The sequence below is a fragment of the Danio rerio genome, chromosome 20, assembly GCF_052040795.2.
Source record: "Danio rerio strain M-AB ecotype USA chromosome 20, GRCz13ab, whole genome shotgun sequence".
Classification (NCBI taxonomy): domain Eukaryota; kingdom Metazoa; phylum Chordata; class Actinopteri; order Cypriniformes; family Danionidae; genus Danio; species Danio rerio.
Genome location: NC_141040.1, coordinates 49,648,767 through 49,665,736, shown reverse-complemented (window position 1 = coordinate 49,665,736; position 16,970 = coordinate 49,648,767). Strand labels below are relative to the sequence as shown.

The window sequence follows — 16,970 nt, the reverse complement described above, 5'->3', positions numbered from 1 at the left end:
TTCAAAGCCCTGTATACATTTCTGCAGAGCACGAAATATGTCCCAGGAGCTACGTTTTGTTGCAGTTTTTGTTTTCTTGAATCCACCAGAGGCAACTGTTTATGCTCTTTTAGATCTCTAATTTCTCTCATGAGTGCCATTTGAGCCTGCTGTTGACAGACTGACCAACCCATCGACTGACCCAACTTCCTCCTTCCCTAAACCCAACCATAAGTATTATCAAAAGTACCAATTGACCCGCCCACCTCTTTCCCTAAACCCAACCTACAGTGTTTTCAAAAGCAATCCAGCAAAAGAAAAGCCCTCACCACAGCCTTTTTTTTTTTTTTTTTTTTTTTACTACTTTTTCAGATTTTACTACATTCTTACCCTGTTATTTACTTGTTTATTTTATCTTTTGGCTTTTGTTTTTGTCTTACCTGCCTTCTGGAACCGTTCTTTACTGGACCTTAAACCCTGTTGTCATGTTTAACTACGCACTGTATCTGTTGTGATCACCAGCAGTGTGTTCTCTGCTGGAGATTACTTCCTGTAGTTGGTTGAAATCACCAGCAGTGTTTTCTCCCATTGGAAATCACTTCCTACTGAACTACATATCCTAGAAGTCTTTGCACCAATCACTCCTGCCACAGCTGACAGTCATTTGGACACACACACAGCTGATATTCATGATCCTTGATTACTTGGACTATTTAAACCCCTCTGTTTCACACACAAGTTGCTGAATTTTGTTTAACTGTGTGTGACACTACGACGCGTTTTACTCTGCCTTGCCTTTTCATGTTTGATCTTTGTTTTGATTGTTTATTTACGTTGTATGCTGACTGCCTTTTGATTATCTGCCGACTCTGGATTATCCCTATGCATCTGTTTGTTCCTGTATCGACCCTTCATTTGGAACTGCACCTGTGTTGTCAGCATTCCCTTCACATTACAGAGTCTCAAACGTGGCGTGCCACTGGCCAAACTGGTAACAGCAGAAAAGCCGTCCACACAAGGGTAATCGGTCAGCTTGTAAGCACATAAAGTAACGGTGTCATACCATCCTCTAGCATTCGTTTTAAAGAAAATGCAGCCATACGTACATCTGTCTACATAATTCACACTCTACAGAAATGTATGTAGGTCTATGTTTTCAGAATGAGCCTATCTTGTCTAATCCCCTAGGATTTTTGTTCTTCTTCAAGATGGAAATGACGATATTTTAGAATACGAGAGCTCCCTCATCCTCCATAGATAGCAATGGTCCCAAGACATTCAAAGTCCAGAAAAGGAGGCAAAACATTTCATGTGACTTCAGTAGTTAATCATACCAAGCTCCAGAAACACTTCATTCAAACTTTATTCAACGTTTTCTCTTTCTTGTTAAGTATTTATTGCCACATATTGACGTATTGCCATTTTGTTTGCTTTATGCCAAATAAGAATGTAACTATTTGTACAAGTAAATTACATCCAGTGACACAGACTGGACAATAAGGAATGCTTGATGTTTTGCGTTGCAAAGTCCATGTCAAATTCAACTCTAGTGGAAAATTAATGAAGCAAAAATAACTAAAGCATCACATGAGTAATCTAGAGCAAGTTTGTTTTTTGTTTTTTTTGAGTGCACAACAGTGTTAGAGTTTCATATGATTAATCACATTGAATGTTTTGACAATGTTTTTAGTTCCTTTTCTGGACTTATACCATCTCACAACCATTGCTGTCTATGGAGGATGAGGGAGCTGTTCGTATGAATTCATATGATTTCATTCATACAAGTTAGTACCATTTGCTCATTCCCCAATGATGGTTGGGTTTAGAGGTGGGGTTTGGTGCCACACCGCCTTTTAAATTCATAAGATCAGGCTGGAATAACATAATGGCGAGTAACTAATAACTGAATACGCTGCTGGGTTTGCTCTGGTTTCCCCTACAGTCCAAAGGCATGCACTATAGGTGAATTGAAGATACTAATTTGGCCGTAGTGTTTAAGTGTGTGTGAATGCAAGATTGCATAGATGTTTCCTAGTTCTGGGTTGTGGCTGGAAGTGCATCCACTGCGTAAAACATTTGCTGGATAAGTTGGTGGTTCCTTCCACTGTGGTGACCCTTGATAAAAATAGGGACTAAGCCTAATGAATGAATAAATGTTGTGCATGTTTTGCTTCAAAGAAGACAGAATGAAAAACATTTTTATTTAATTGGTATTTTTGAGCAAGGATTGGTTTCCCGGAACAGAAAGCAGGTTTCTGCATTTCACCAACCCCAAGCCTTAAAATACAGCAATAGAGACATTTCCCAGCAGCAAAATCTCTTCATTTTCTCTCAGCGGTGTGGCTGACAGGAGCGAGTGCCACTGCTGTAGGGGGTTAATGAAGATTTTAGCCGGCCACACTGACCTTTGGAAACTTCCAGAAGTGATCATCTCTCTACCTCCAGGAAGACTCCTCTCTTTCCCCTTTAGTAGAACTTTCCCAATTGAGTACAATTGCACAGTTCAAATGTGTCTGTGCTGAAAATAAGGCACTTTGGGAAAAGATAATCCAGTTTTTACTTACACTTCCAGTGTGCTTGCGTTTCACTGTGTGACACAAAGTGCTTTGACCTAAATATTTAACTGTATCTCCACAGCCCCCATGCATTGTATTAGGGTCTATTAGAGAGGGTGAAATTGAGTCACTCTGAGCCCAATCTACAGAAAGGAGCTAAACCCAGCCTGGGAAATCCTGACCCACTTTGAGTTTTGAACATGGAGCAATATTTCCAGTGCATTCGTAAAAAGTAAAGCCTCCAAAAAACGATGTTTGATTCTATCCAAAGTCGCACATTGGATTTATAGGAAAGCATTTGGTCAGTGGGAGGCTCTAGGAAGCAGCGTGCCTTTCATTGTCCACATGGTTTGCGAATCGATAAGTGAACAGACCTTTACTCGTCCTTTTGTTTTGTTTTGTTTTGATGTGTTTTTTGTACACACTCAGAAATAAAAGTACGAGAGCTGTCACTGGGATGGTACCCTTTCGAAAGGTACACATTTGTACTTAAAGGGTCCATATTAGTACCTCAAAGGTATATATATTAGTACTAAAAAAATTTAAGAGGTACACTTTTGCAATTTTTAGGTACTCATATGTACCGTTGAGGTATTAATTGGGACCCTTAAAAGCCCGTTTCCACTGAGTGGTATGGTATGGTACGGTTCGGTAGGCTTTTATGGCCGTTTCCACTGTTAAAAGGTATCAAAGCAATTGCACCATACCACTTTTTGGGTACCTTTTGAAAGGGAACCTACTGTAGCACAACAAAAGGGTACCAAAAGACAGAGCAAGATGCGCAACTGATGTTTTTACAGAGAAACATCACTAGCTCGTGCACAAGCCCGGAGAATGAAAACAAAGGGACCACCATTTTTAAATACACAGCCGAGACATTACACCATTATAATATATGCATAGAATAACGAGTCATGGCTGACCCTGAATTAATCAAACCTTGTTGTCATCTTAATGAACAACCACAAAGCCAAGAAGAACAGCAGAATCTACCCTGTGCCCTGTAGTTGTTTACACGACCAAAAGCTTGATTGGTTGTGCTTTTTTGTGTGCGCTCGCCGCGCATCTACATTTGAAATAACAAACTTCTTGAGCTTTCAGAAATGGAAGCTGAAAAAAACAAAGGAGCAAATGATTCTTTCAGTAATCTAACACATGAACAAACTGCCATGTTTAACTATTATCATCATCTTTTGGACTATTATGAACTAGGAATGATGGAACTATTCTCTAACTGAGGTTACTTGTGCTGATAAAGATTAAAGATGCAGATGAGAGGTTTGCACTGTCTGAACTATGTTGCATGTTTTTTTTTTTTTGTTTTTTTTTACCCAAATAAGGACTAAATGTATGCTCTGTTTTTTTCTGTAATTGGTAACATATCAGAGACTGTAAGGGTCTGTATGTGTTTATATAAGTTGCATTTATTAATTTATTTTATATAATTGCAGACTTTACAGTAGGCTATTTTATACCAGCAGTTATAACAATATCATGTTTATAGAAAGGTTAGTAATGAACATTTATACACAAGTATTTATGTGTATAAAGCATCTGTTTTGTAAGAAGTACTTCTCATATGACATGTGACCCGTACAGCTTTACTTTAACATTTGCTGAAGCGAGAACGACGTCTACTGAAACTTTGTCGTACACCATGCCCATTGGTATCTTTTTGGCAGTGGAAACGCAAACCTTATAATGGTGACCCGCACTGGCCCATACTGTACTGTACCACTCAGTGTAAATGGGCCATTAGTTACAAATGTGTACCTTTTTGAAAAGGTACCACCCCAGTGACAGCTCTTTATTACTGAGAGTGTAGACTGTAAAGTAACTGAAATGATTTGACATAGTTATATAACACAGTAATGCGGTCAAAAACTGCCTAGAACTACTTTAGCTTTTTCATAATAACTTTACAGCTTAAAATGCTTATTAGCCAATCAGAATTAAGCATTCAACATCTCTTTAAAAGTACATTGAAAACAATATTCATTGCATTTACTTATTTTTTTAAGGTACGTGGTTGCAAACAATTTAAATGGGCTGAATTTTAACAAACAAATACCATTTGGAGATGTTCAATTTAATTTGTAGGTTTAAATTCAGCCCATATAAATTGTTTGAAACCACTTACCTTAAAAAAGGAGTAAATCCAGTGAATATTTTCTCCTTGGAACCACCAAACAACCTTTGTTTTAAGAGTGCATCTAAAGCTGCAGCAGTCTTTGATGCTGGAATAAAGGGTCTGTTTATGTGTTAGTCTCATGAAGCGTGGGTTCAGCGAGGCCGTGAACTTCAGGAGAAGCTTCGTAGGCTCCCCGTCCGCAGTGTTCAGTCAGGGGGTGGAATCTGTGTGGAATGAACAGCTCTGTCTGTGTGTCTCATCCAGCTGTGTGCATTCCTTGTGACGCCCTGCATTCCTCAATGGAGAGTTGCTCAATCCTGCATTCACTCACCTTCCACCCCCTGCTCCGGGAAAACAGTTCAGGAGCTCAGGAATGCAAGTGGGAAGTCGCTTTCTGAGATGAACAAAACAGAAGAATCGTGACCGCTTTACACTAGGCTGCTCGTGGTGTAGAATTAAGTGTAAAACATCCCTACAAGGACAAAGCTGAGACAGACTCCGGTTTCTAATAAAGCTTAAAGTGCTGGGATGATGATCATTTAGGCATCATTTTGTCAGTTCCTTTGTCACCTGATTTTGTTCTTACTCCTCTATGATTGGTCATTGTGTTCACGCTCTCAATAGGGCTGCGATTAGCTCTAAAACTGTAAGCACTGTTCACTAATGACACTGAAGTATAGCCACGATTACAGTCTATAGATAATGCGGGGTTATCACAGCTAATTCGTAATAGACACGGTGGGGAAAAGCTAGCTCTACAGATATGCTTGTGTCTGGATCCACAAGTATTACATTAACAGCCGAGACAACGTTGCAAACATCTCAGCAGTTTAAATTTCCAAAGTGATGCAGAGAGAGAGATGGAGTTTTACAGCTTTCATTTTCTCCCTAACAGTAGCCACATTTCCATCCACCTATTTGTATGTGCATTTTGGAAATGCTCATAAATGCCGAGAAATGCTCATAAATGTTGAAAATGCACATAAAAAAACACATGCGCATGACCAAAAAAATGCGATGGAAACACTTTTACCAAACAAATTCCAGTATGTGCATAAAAAAAGGTCATGTGATTTTGTTATAGGAGATCATGTGGGGATGAAAATGTGTGCGAATGGACAAACCAGCAGGCTGTGCACATTGTATAACATCTGAAATGTTGTTTTGGTCATTCTAAAATGCCTTAACTATCTCAGTATTAGTGGTATTATCATTTTAATTACCTTCAGAATCGTGGTGTGCTCCGCATCTGACACCTTCAAACCCCACCGCGTGTTCACTGCGTGTCAGGATTGCCTTCTGAGGTGCAAGTCATTTATTAAATGAAGAAAAGATTCACTCAGCTTCTCTTATCGCTGCAAATTCCATTTTTACTATTAATATTTGGTGCCAGTTAATAAGGAAGTGACGATTTTGTTCGCTTTGACTTGTTGGATGGAAACGCTGCTTTATTCGCATGTCATTTATAGTTAATTCGCATTTATGGATATAAACATAGCTAGATAAATAGGTTAAATAGGTTTCTGGGTTCTGGTGTACCTACAGTGTCAGTGAAAGACTGTCCAGCAAAATCACAAGCAGTGAACTGTGCACAGTTGTCGGTTTTTAAGTAGCTGGAGCGTTTTATTTACTCTCCCTCACTTTCTTCACCATATTCTACGGCAGGGGTCACCAACCTTTTGGAAACTGAGAGCTACTTCTTGGGTATTGTTTAATGTGACGGGCTACCAGTTTGATACACACTTCCTAATAACAAATTTGCTCAATTATTATTAATAATTAATTATATTCATCTATGTGAAGACACTGATTATGTTAATGATTTCTCACAATAGTTGTCGACATTGATTGGAAACAGATAAATGTTAATATGCAACACTTCAATTGTCTGAAATTGTTTTTACAGTTTTTTTTAAATATATAACTTAAAGTCATTTTCAATTTTTCACCAATGCAAGTGTGATTTAAAAAGAATAGCTACAAAAAATATTAGATGCAGTGGTATGTGGTGCTATGGTAAGCTAATTTTTTAACAGGCCCACGGGCAACTCATGTGATCCTCGCGGGCTACCTGGTACCATGTTGGTGACCCCTGTTCTACGGCGACATATGAGGTAAATGACGTCAGCCCGTAATAACCTTTTCTGATTTATTACCGAACCGATACCAAATTGTCCACGTCTGCATCAGGTTACATCGAAGAAATATACATACCTGTATATATTTTTATCAAATTTAATATTTAATTTCAATAATAGTTTTGATTGGCCATCTCTTAATATAGATTAAAGCACAATTTAGTTTAATAGGTTTAGATTGTCTTTTAAAATACATTTAGACATTTCTTTTTGTAATACATAATTGTTGTTTATATTATATACTTTTTATATATTTTATTAATTTACATACATTGTATAACATAAACAATATATGGGCGAAGCAGTGGCGCAGTAGGTATTGCAGTCTCCTCACAGCAAGAAGGTCGCTGGTTCGAGCCTCGGCTCAGTTGGCGTTTCTGTGTGGAGTTTGCATGTTCTCCCTGTGTGCTCTGGTTTCCCCCACAGTCCAAAGACATGCGGTACAGGTGAATTGGGTAGGCCAAATTGTCCGTAGTGTATGAGTGTGTGTGTATATGTTTCCCAGAGATGGGTTGCGGCTGGAAGGGCATCTGCTGCGTAAAAACTTGCTGGATAAGTTCATTCCACTGTGGCGACCCCGGATTCATGAAGGGACTAAGCTGACAAGAAAATAAATGAATACAAATATATAAAATAGCAACACAATTATAAGCTAGTATAAATCATACAGAATCTGCTGTACAGCTTTCTTTTTCCTGAGCTTGCCAGCCTCTGTTTTCCATTCACTTCCACTGTAAAGATGAGAACAATGTGAACTTTCCACAAAATAAAGAGAAGTCATGTGGGTCTGACTTTGAACTAACATCAGAGTGAGCGAAATACACGTTTTCACTCGGAGTGAACGTATAACATTTCAATTGTGGGACATAAATATGTCACTCAACCCACCATTCACCGTTACACACAATAAACACTTTGTGAATGTTCCAGAGCGAAGCACAACAATGCCATTCATCCAAAACACACGAATTATAAAATAAAATCCCCCTCCTCCCGATTCCTCAAGTACATGTACTTAATTTTGAAATTTAACACCGGTTGTACAAATGAAGACATTGTGCAAGAAAAATAACAAGACACGACACAACTGGAGCATATTAAACGCAGACATAACAGAGTGTGTGCAACTCATCAGTCAAACTCTCAGATGTTTGTGGTGAATTTTACATCAGTTCATCAGTGTCGCGGCAGATGAACGAGTAAATGATCTGTCTGCTCTTATGAAATACTCTGGCAGATATGAGTCACATCTAAAAATGACTTCAGGATGCTGAAATTGCAGGGTAACATCAGTTGCATGTGTGTGCGTTTGTATATACCTCAAAAATAATCTTGTTTACAATAATTGGTTATGTGTTTGAGTAAAATGAAGTTGTGTTTTATTTTATAGCCTACTAATGACATTCTCTTCCAAATAATAATTAAAAAAAAGTATTTTCCAGACATTCAGAGAAAAAGTGAAAGTCAGGGAATATAGATTTTTCGTATCCAAGAATTAAGGAATTTGTGTTTTTCACTTTAAATTTTTCTTTCTATTTATCTATTCCCTCATTGTTTCATGCCTGTAATGCTGTGTTCACACTAGATGCCTCTTGCATAAATAAATTGCACTATTCACGCATAAATAGACATGTGACTATTTTGAGTTGACTCGCTTCATTCGCACATCAAATTCGCTTCACGTGTGAAATTCACTTCACTATAGACGCGGATTCGTGCCATGGTCGAGGTTTCTGTCTGTCCAGTGACGCTAGTCTTATTGCTAAATGGCTAACATGGACTTTAATGAGAGAGTAGCTGCGTCTATGTGCTTTAGGTAGGCTGAAAAACAGTGTGGATTTATTCGGTGCTGAATGATGGAAGCTTTCAGCGGTGCTTCTGACTGAGCTGAGTCCTGTTTGATGAGCTGTTGTCAGATGTCAGCAGGAGGATTTCCACTTGGGACAACAACAACAGGCGTAGTCACGCCCATACTAGAGCACAGCTATCAAGCCGACCAATCACAGAGCTTGCGCTATGCATCGTTGCTATGTGTATTTACATTTTTTAAGAGGTGCACGTCAGCTTCTGCATCAGCCACAGCGAGGGCTATGCGACCAAACGAAGGCTGCACCCAGGGCCGGAGCAAGCTGAACTGCCGCTCTAGGCAGAGGACGATCATGCCGCCCTCAACCCCAATGTGAAAACGAAAGTGACCGGTTATGTAAATGAAGTGAGGTGTCGCGGACCTTTTTTTTTTCCAGATCACTATGCGCGGATATAATTGAGGACGCGTGGGTGCTGAGGGAGGGAGGGAGGTGTCGCGGACACTGCGCTCTCTATTCTGCCGCCCTATGCGCGGATATAACTGAGGACACGCGGGTACTGATGGAGGTGTCGCTGACGCCGCCCTCTCTATTCTCTATTCTATTCGCCGGCCCTGGCTGCACCGGAAGTATAAATCAGTCTTTACAGTGCGAACCCTGAAAATAACTAAAAGGTGCCATGTTTTCAGATATGCTCAGGGCTTAATTCTTGCTGGAACACGCCAGATCCGGCACCTCTGAAATCTGATCCGACACCTCATTTTACTGATCCCCTCCTCAACCTCCCTCCTCCCTACGGTTGGGTATCGTTTGGGTTTTTTTCCGATACTGGTGCCTAATCGATACTTTTAAAACGATACCGGTGCCAAAACGGTGCCTGAATCGATACTTTTTAGCCACAAAATGATGGTGGATGACTACAAAAATATTTTATTTGACAAAATATTTTTTAAAATATTTTTAATAGAACAATATTATTACAGTTTAACGTAACCAAAAATTCATATTTTATTACATTAATACATTTCCTTTGATCATTTGTTGGTTAGCATGAATTTAAGATTTGCATTATGAAATTACATTAGCTTACTATTAACCTGTGTGGGGTGGGCAGGGGCCACGCACTTTTAGGAGCACATTTTAACATACATTACAAAATACTTAAAACATTATTGGAAGTTATTTGTTTTCATGCATCACTCTGCAGTCTTCATAAACAAGATAATTAAATAACTTAAACTCAAAATAATCTACCTTGTTTATTTATTTGACAAGTAACGTTATACTGGTGTAGGAGTACATATTTCTAACATTCATTAACATTCTAACATTATGCCTGTTAAGGTTTACAGTTGAAGTCAATTTATTTTGCCCTCCCATTCATTCACAATAATGTTTCTGAAAATGTTACACTGTTTCCTAAAAAATTATTATTCTGGAGTCATAATAAGTCCTATTTCTTATTGTTTGTTTCGTGCGTTGATAATGACCAAAACACATTGAATGACAGTAAAAAGTAGCAATTTCACCCAATAAATGCGTTAATAATATCAACTGATTTATATATAGTCATTCAAATGAACTTAAAACGATTAAAAACTACAACAAACATTTATTAAGGCCCAAACCACAAAACCAAATGTAAAACAATTTTAGTATCAGGTTTGCTTAAGTTGCCCGCTAGTGTTGCAGGAGAGGGGAGTGGTCGCTTTAAGACTTGCTATTTAAGGGAGTTGTAGTCCATAGCGAAGTGTATTGTGGGTAGTGTAATTCAACACACATGCTGGATGACGTGAGCTTGCTGTGTGCTGTGCAGCTGAAGTTGAGGAAGAAAGTTTTACTCTGCGTTGTTTTATGTTCACTTAAGTTATTCCCCCCGAGAGCTGTTCATAACCAGATAGAATAGACAAAGAGATAGAAATAGAGATAGATTGATCTCTGCAGCAGCTGCCGGAGAGCAGATGCAGCTGGTGTGAAAGGCAAACGTCTGCGTGCTGCTGCTCTCCACACGCGCTGCTCACGCACTGCTTTCACACTGCTTTCGCTTGCGGTCTGAAACAGGCGTCAAAGGCAAACGCTTGCATGCTGCTTCTGCTCGACATACGCGCTGCGCACGCTCTTATAGGCACCGAATTAGGCACCGAAATTCATATGCTGATTTAATACCGGTACATACCGGTTACCTAGGTACCGGTGCTATAATGGCAGCGGGTTTCGGTACCCAACCCTACTCCTCCCCTGTCTGCTGTTCACTTTCACTTTCTTCCCTAACCCTCTTCATTTTCGTCCACGACACCCCTACCCCAGTCTTCACTTTCGTCCGCGACACCACTACATCCTCAGGTAAGATGCTGGATCCGTCACCCCGATCTGTTCCGGAACCTCGCAATTCACAAATTAAGCACTGGATATGCTTATATTAATTTACATTTTAAACGACACAATATTAATGATTTTATTTTTAGAAGATTTAAGAACTCAATCTTTGTTGGAATAACCTTGGTTTTTATGCCCCTTTCATCTCAGCAAGAGATTACATTTAAACATTTACTGAAAACAAACATTTTCTAAATGACAATACATTTAGTTGCAATTTGAAAAAATAATAAAACGCTCTAAAATAAAACAAGTACTGTCATTTTACTCAGCATTTTACTCAAACCAATTTCTAATAAATAGTAAATGCAGAGAAGCTGAGAATTTTCTAGTGGTCTCTCTCATTTTTTACAGAGCGATAGATGAAGAGATAGAGAGATAAAAATATTTCATGACATTCACTCTACGCTTATTGGAAAAATAATCTGCTCATATTAGTTGTAGTGTCTTGTAGTTGTATTACGAATGTCCACATCTGGTTTTGTTCAGAAACACAGTCCTGCATCCTGCATTTCTAAAGCAGGGGAACAGACGTGCTATTAACATGTGGGGATTTAACCTCAGTCGCCATCTGGCCAAGAATTACATTCCAGACTTCCGCTTACAGTATATAGACGTAAAAACGGCTTGACAACCTACACACTCTTGTATTTCACATTTGAGAACAGCCGTGTAGTAAGATATTTGTATTACCGTATGGTTGAAGGGACTTTATGTATTATTCAGAAAGTCTTGTTTCTAGTGACACTGGTGGCCATTATGTGAACTGCAGCCAGTAAATTACTGTTGCATGAACATATTGTACAGTAAACTCAATGCGATTCAATGCCCTAATTTACTATTTGTAGAATTTGATATGCTGTTAACAAACACCAAGGTGTCAATACAACAACAAAAATCAGTCTAAGGCACTTAAAAAATGTGTAAAATTTAAAAAGCCTTCATTCACATGGCTAAACCTTAAAAAAAACCCTACACATTTCTGCAAGGAACTGCCTTCATCAAGGTAAAAGTGATCAGATGCGTCTAGAGTCTCTATTGAGTACTAGGTCACATGACTCATCTAAATATCTCAACAACACTGTTTTGATGAATCCTTCACCCAAAGAGCACCGATCAAATATTTGAGCTACCCCTGAGCTCTTTTTGTTTGTTTTTGGATCAAGGTGTCAATGTTTAGATTGATATCTAATTATATGCAGCACTCTTTCTTATCTATACGTGTAGATCTGGCTATGTAAGACAGTAGGTTTAAATGAAGCCCTTTTCTTTGCACATTGATGTTACAGAATGGATCTTCTGGCATTGTCTTGAACAATATACAGTAAGCATTCATTCCACGCATCATAAAACAGAAGAGAGGCCCTTGGGAGCACATATGAAGATTGCATCCTTTTGATTTTCTGGAAAATTCCATTTAGATGCTTTTACGCAAAAATGAGTGCTTTCATAGACAAGTAGAAGGGGTCCCAAGTTTTTCATTTCATAAAAGTCTGTTCACAAATTGGCAATAAAAGGAGCAATTAATACATAAGTCATGCATATAGCGTCTTAAAAGATTATTGCGAGTATTATTCATATTCAGCCAAGGGTTGTTTCAATATGCAATGAACATTACACGTCTCCTGCATAACATAACATAAAGTCTTTTATCAATTTGCACATATTATTACAAGGGTGAAGGACAGAATGTGTAAGGCAGAAATGCGTATAGGCCTAAAGGCAATGATAGCGGTGTGATTAAAGGGGTATTCAAGAGTTCACACTTAGATATTGCTTGACAACTGTAAGCAGGTTTGGCATGCTGTCCCGGGAGAGAACCCTGAGCTCGGAGATAGTTGAGTCCAGGGCTCCCGCCAGGTCCATAGAGCATGTAAGGGAGTACGAGATCAGGTGGTTCTCAAGAGCTCCCCTTTTTTGTAAAGGAGAAAAGGAGGAGAAAGGGGGTGGATGGGGGGTTTCTTCGGAAAACGAAGATAAGGGAGTAATATCTAGCTAGGCTAGTTATAGTGAGTTAGGATAGATCTGATTGGCTAACTAATAAGTGTAGACAGGTGGCCAGCTGCAGTCAATTATATCACGTGCTCCTCTCGAAATTAGTTTAAAAACTTCACTTATACCCAAAAATGAAAATGTGCTGTTAATATATTACCCCTCAGGACATTCAAGATATAAGTGGCTTTTTTGTTACATTAAAGAATATTTTAAGCTGAAACCGTGATCTTTGGTGATTCAAAAAATGAAAGTCAACAGATTCTGGCCAAAGAGCATAGAATCACCATGAGGCAACGCTCTAGTGCAATTTGAGAAACAGCCACTAGAGGGTGTGGCGGTCATTTTAAAATGAAAACTCTAATTGAACAACAGCATATTAAAAGTCTGTAAAATAAACTATTAAAAGTGCTGATGATAGATGATACATAAGTGCTGTATTGTCGTCTTTCTCGTTTGATCTCAGCTTTGAAGTGCTTTTTAAATAAATAAATAAAAAACAAAGCAGCTGCTTGCCATCGCTACAGCTATACGATCCAGTGGACAGCCAACCGCTTTCACTCCAAAATGGCGGAATCCGTGGCTGTTGCCGGGCGCTGCTGTTGCAATGGAACGTTCTATTGAGTGTCGCCTCTTGGTCATTCTAAGCTGTTAGTTTTAAGAGTAAAAATAATCATGCAGGAAAAACTAAATTAATACCAAGCATTAATGATGCGCTTACATTATTTACATTTTCATCTTAAAAGAGGACCTATTATGCAAAAATCACTTTTATAAGGGGTTTAATCTCAGTTATGTGTCAACAGTGTGTGAATATAGACGGCCTCTAATGGTAAACATTAAATAATTACATTTTTTATAATCACACTTCATAAAAACTGGTTGCAGAAACACTTTGATTGATATTCTCTCTTTGTACGTGTCATCAGAGGAGAAAAGCCTATTAGTGCGGATCTCTCTCTCATTAGCATAAACAGCCTTGTGTTTTCACACTGGAGTCTTCATATAGACTGCGTTCTTCTGACAAACTTCACATTTTCAGTTTTTCACAGTGATAATGTTAGTTCTTTTTAAAATCTGCCGCTATGCTTACGCAAAGGCATTTATAGCTCCGCCCTTTTTTTAAAAGATCTCATTTGAATTTAAAGTGACAGTCACCAAAAACGGAACAATTTGTAATAAAAAGCCTAAAAGGGGGAGCTACAAAGAGTTTTGAAACATTATCTGTGTGGTATTTTGAGCTGAAACTTAACATTCACACTCTTGGAACAGACTCATTTTATGTCTTGTAAAAAGGGGACATAATAGGTTCTCTCATATGTGCGACTGGAATGCATTAAAAAATCTGAAAGGGTTTGTAAAAAAAGCTCTAAATTACCCATTTATTTTAAATTGGGAAGAAATGTCATCAGTAGTGGCAGAATAAAGACAATGTTTTGGGTAAACATGTCTGAAAACATGGTATCTTTTTGTGTTTTTTTTCAGCAAATTTATTATAAATTTAAGCAAACTATTTGTATTTATATGTATATGTATTTATACAACAGTTCTGTCTGGTTCTGGAATCCGATTGGCTAATAGCCTTGCATTATTCTGCAGCACTCGTAAAGCCTCCACATCCTTCTGAATTACTCCACTCTGTATTACTAGAGTGAAGGCCGATCAATAAACTCACTACAGTTTGACAAATATTGCAGCTGTTGGACAACATAATACATTTTTTGAGGCTTTTTAGGCGAGAATGTAGTTGTTTAGATTACAAATGTGCAGTTTATTTATCAGGATAATGGCTTTTTTTATTTTTTATTTTTTTATTAAATATTTCTAATTTCAGAGATACCGCGCGTCAGTATCCATCAACTTGTCATTGAGCAAAGGTCGTTGACAATCCACCACAAGATGGCGACAGACTGAATAATAAGCCCTTAGAAGCGGAAAACCCAGTGTAACTTCAAACTACAGCTGATCAAAACATTATAAAACAGCTAAGTGACTTTCTAAGTTAATCTACATGTATCTGTTTTGTATGTTGTAGTGCTGTTTTTATACCATAGTCTGGTAGTGTTTCTGGTAGTGTTTGCTCTGCTTTGGCTTTTTCTGGGTTAATTATTGTGATAACCCGATTGCAACGGGAAATCTATAGGGAAATCTCTGTAGATGAAATGATGACATTTCATGCCGTTCAGCCTTATAATCTTAAAATGTCTGCAAAATCACCTGTTTTGTCATCACTTTAGACATTTTCTTGTCGCTTAGTCCCTTTATTAATGCGGGGTTGCCACAGCCGAATGAACCACCAACTTATCCAGCAAGTTTTTATGCAGCGGATGCCCTTTCAGCCGCAACCCATCTCTGGGAAACATCCATACACACACACACACACACTCATACACTATGGATAATTTAGTCTACCCAATTCACCTGTACTGCATGTCTTTGGACTGTGGGGGAAACCGGAGCACTCGGAGGAAACCCACGCGAAGGCAGGGAGAACGTGCAAACTCCTCACAGAAACGCCAACTGAGCCGAGGTTCGAACCAGCGACCCAGCAACCTTCTTGCTGTGAGGCGACAGCACTACTGCGCCACTGCTTCGACATATATATATATAAAAAAACAGTGGTGGGCTGTTATCGGTGTTAACGTGCTGCGTTAACGAAAAACTCTTATTGCGCAATAAAAAAAAAAAATCGCCGTTAATCTATTCTCAAAGTTGAGCTGGGTCTATATGCGAGCTATGGTGACTTTCACTTTGATATTTTAGCGTGGATGTATACCTGACCGGTGAGCCGTCTGACAAAAAAGTGCCCTTCTGAATCAAATCAGCAGGATAACGTTACCTGACTTTAACTGCAGTTCGGCAGTTTCACTTTAACTCATGAACATTTCATTCATGCCGTCATGACAAACTGGGGTATTAGACGCAAATAAGGAGTAAGGACTGGTGAGCGTTTTATGGAATTTAATAACGTATGCCAAATGGAAAGAAAATACTTCCGCATTTCGCGATGTTTGTGTGTGGTCCTTTACTGACAGTCATGTGTGTGGTACTTGTCGGAAAATATGACAAAGTCCTACATGACGGTAGTAGTTTGATTGCAGTGTTTACTTCCACATTGCCACTAATATATGCACACTCCACATGTCTTAATTACATTTCTGTTTTGTTCAGTCTTGAATTTAGACTGATTAAGGTAATCAAAAAAATGCTGTTTCGAGCTTATCAAGGCTTACAGTTCAAAAATCATGTTTAACTGAATTAATAAACACAAGTACATCTTATTGGACATCATTTATTTTCATCACCAGTTATCACAGTAGAACAGTTTCTCAAGCAGATTGTGATGCATTTTGGAAACAGGAGATGAGCCCCTGGTCTAATGCGCCACCTGGCTTGAAAACCCTTTCTCAAAGACTTTTTATTTGGGTAGCACACGTTCTGAATGCCTTCGGCCGAATTCAAATGAGCCATTTTAATCTAGATTAATGTAGATTAATTCAGAGACTAATTTAGATTAATCTTGATTAAAAAAATAATCTATGCATTCCTGTAATATGCACATAAACATAAATCATAGTTTAAAAAATGTGTGTGTGTCCTGCATTCCACCTCTAGTAATTATGCAACAGTAATCATCAGGAACCATAGACATTCATTTTTTTTTTGTATCTTTTTTTCTTGCACTTTATGAACCACTAAGGATCATTGCTTCTGCTAAAACTTTTTATTGCATTAGCTTACCAAATACAAAAACGTCTTCATCTTCCAAACTGGCAATCCCTTCCTCCAGAGCTTTGTCATTTATGCTTCATTGCAGAAACCAACTGACATTTAATCATAACACACTTCTCTCCCCCTGTCTACATTCACCCTATAGACAGATAATTTCGGCTGCTTCAATTAAAACTCCAAGGACAACAATCATCTCACATGACCGCGCGGACTGTGGATGTGTCAGCTCCGAGCGAGCGGCCAATGAGAGCGCGCCTCGTGG

General features: G+C 38.6%; 1 long non-coding RNA gene across 2 annotated transcripts; it reads right to left on the bottom strand.

Moving 5' to 3' along the window:
* Positions 1–314: 314 nt before the first annotated feature.
* On the bottom strand, positions 315–16,950 carry LOC147832331 (uncharacterized). Of its 2 annotated transcripts, none has more exons than XR_015519208.1 (2): positions 16,718–16,950; positions 315–5,059 (listed from the first exon to the last, which is right to left on the bottom strand). It is a non-coding gene; the product is annotated as an uncharacterized LOC147832331 (long non-coding RNA). The 2 variants fall into 2 exon arrangements; XR_015519209.1 differs by lacking the exon at positions 16,718–16,950 and adding an exon at positions 15,194–15,328.
* Between the last annotated feature and the right edge of the window lie 20 nt (positions 16,951–16,970).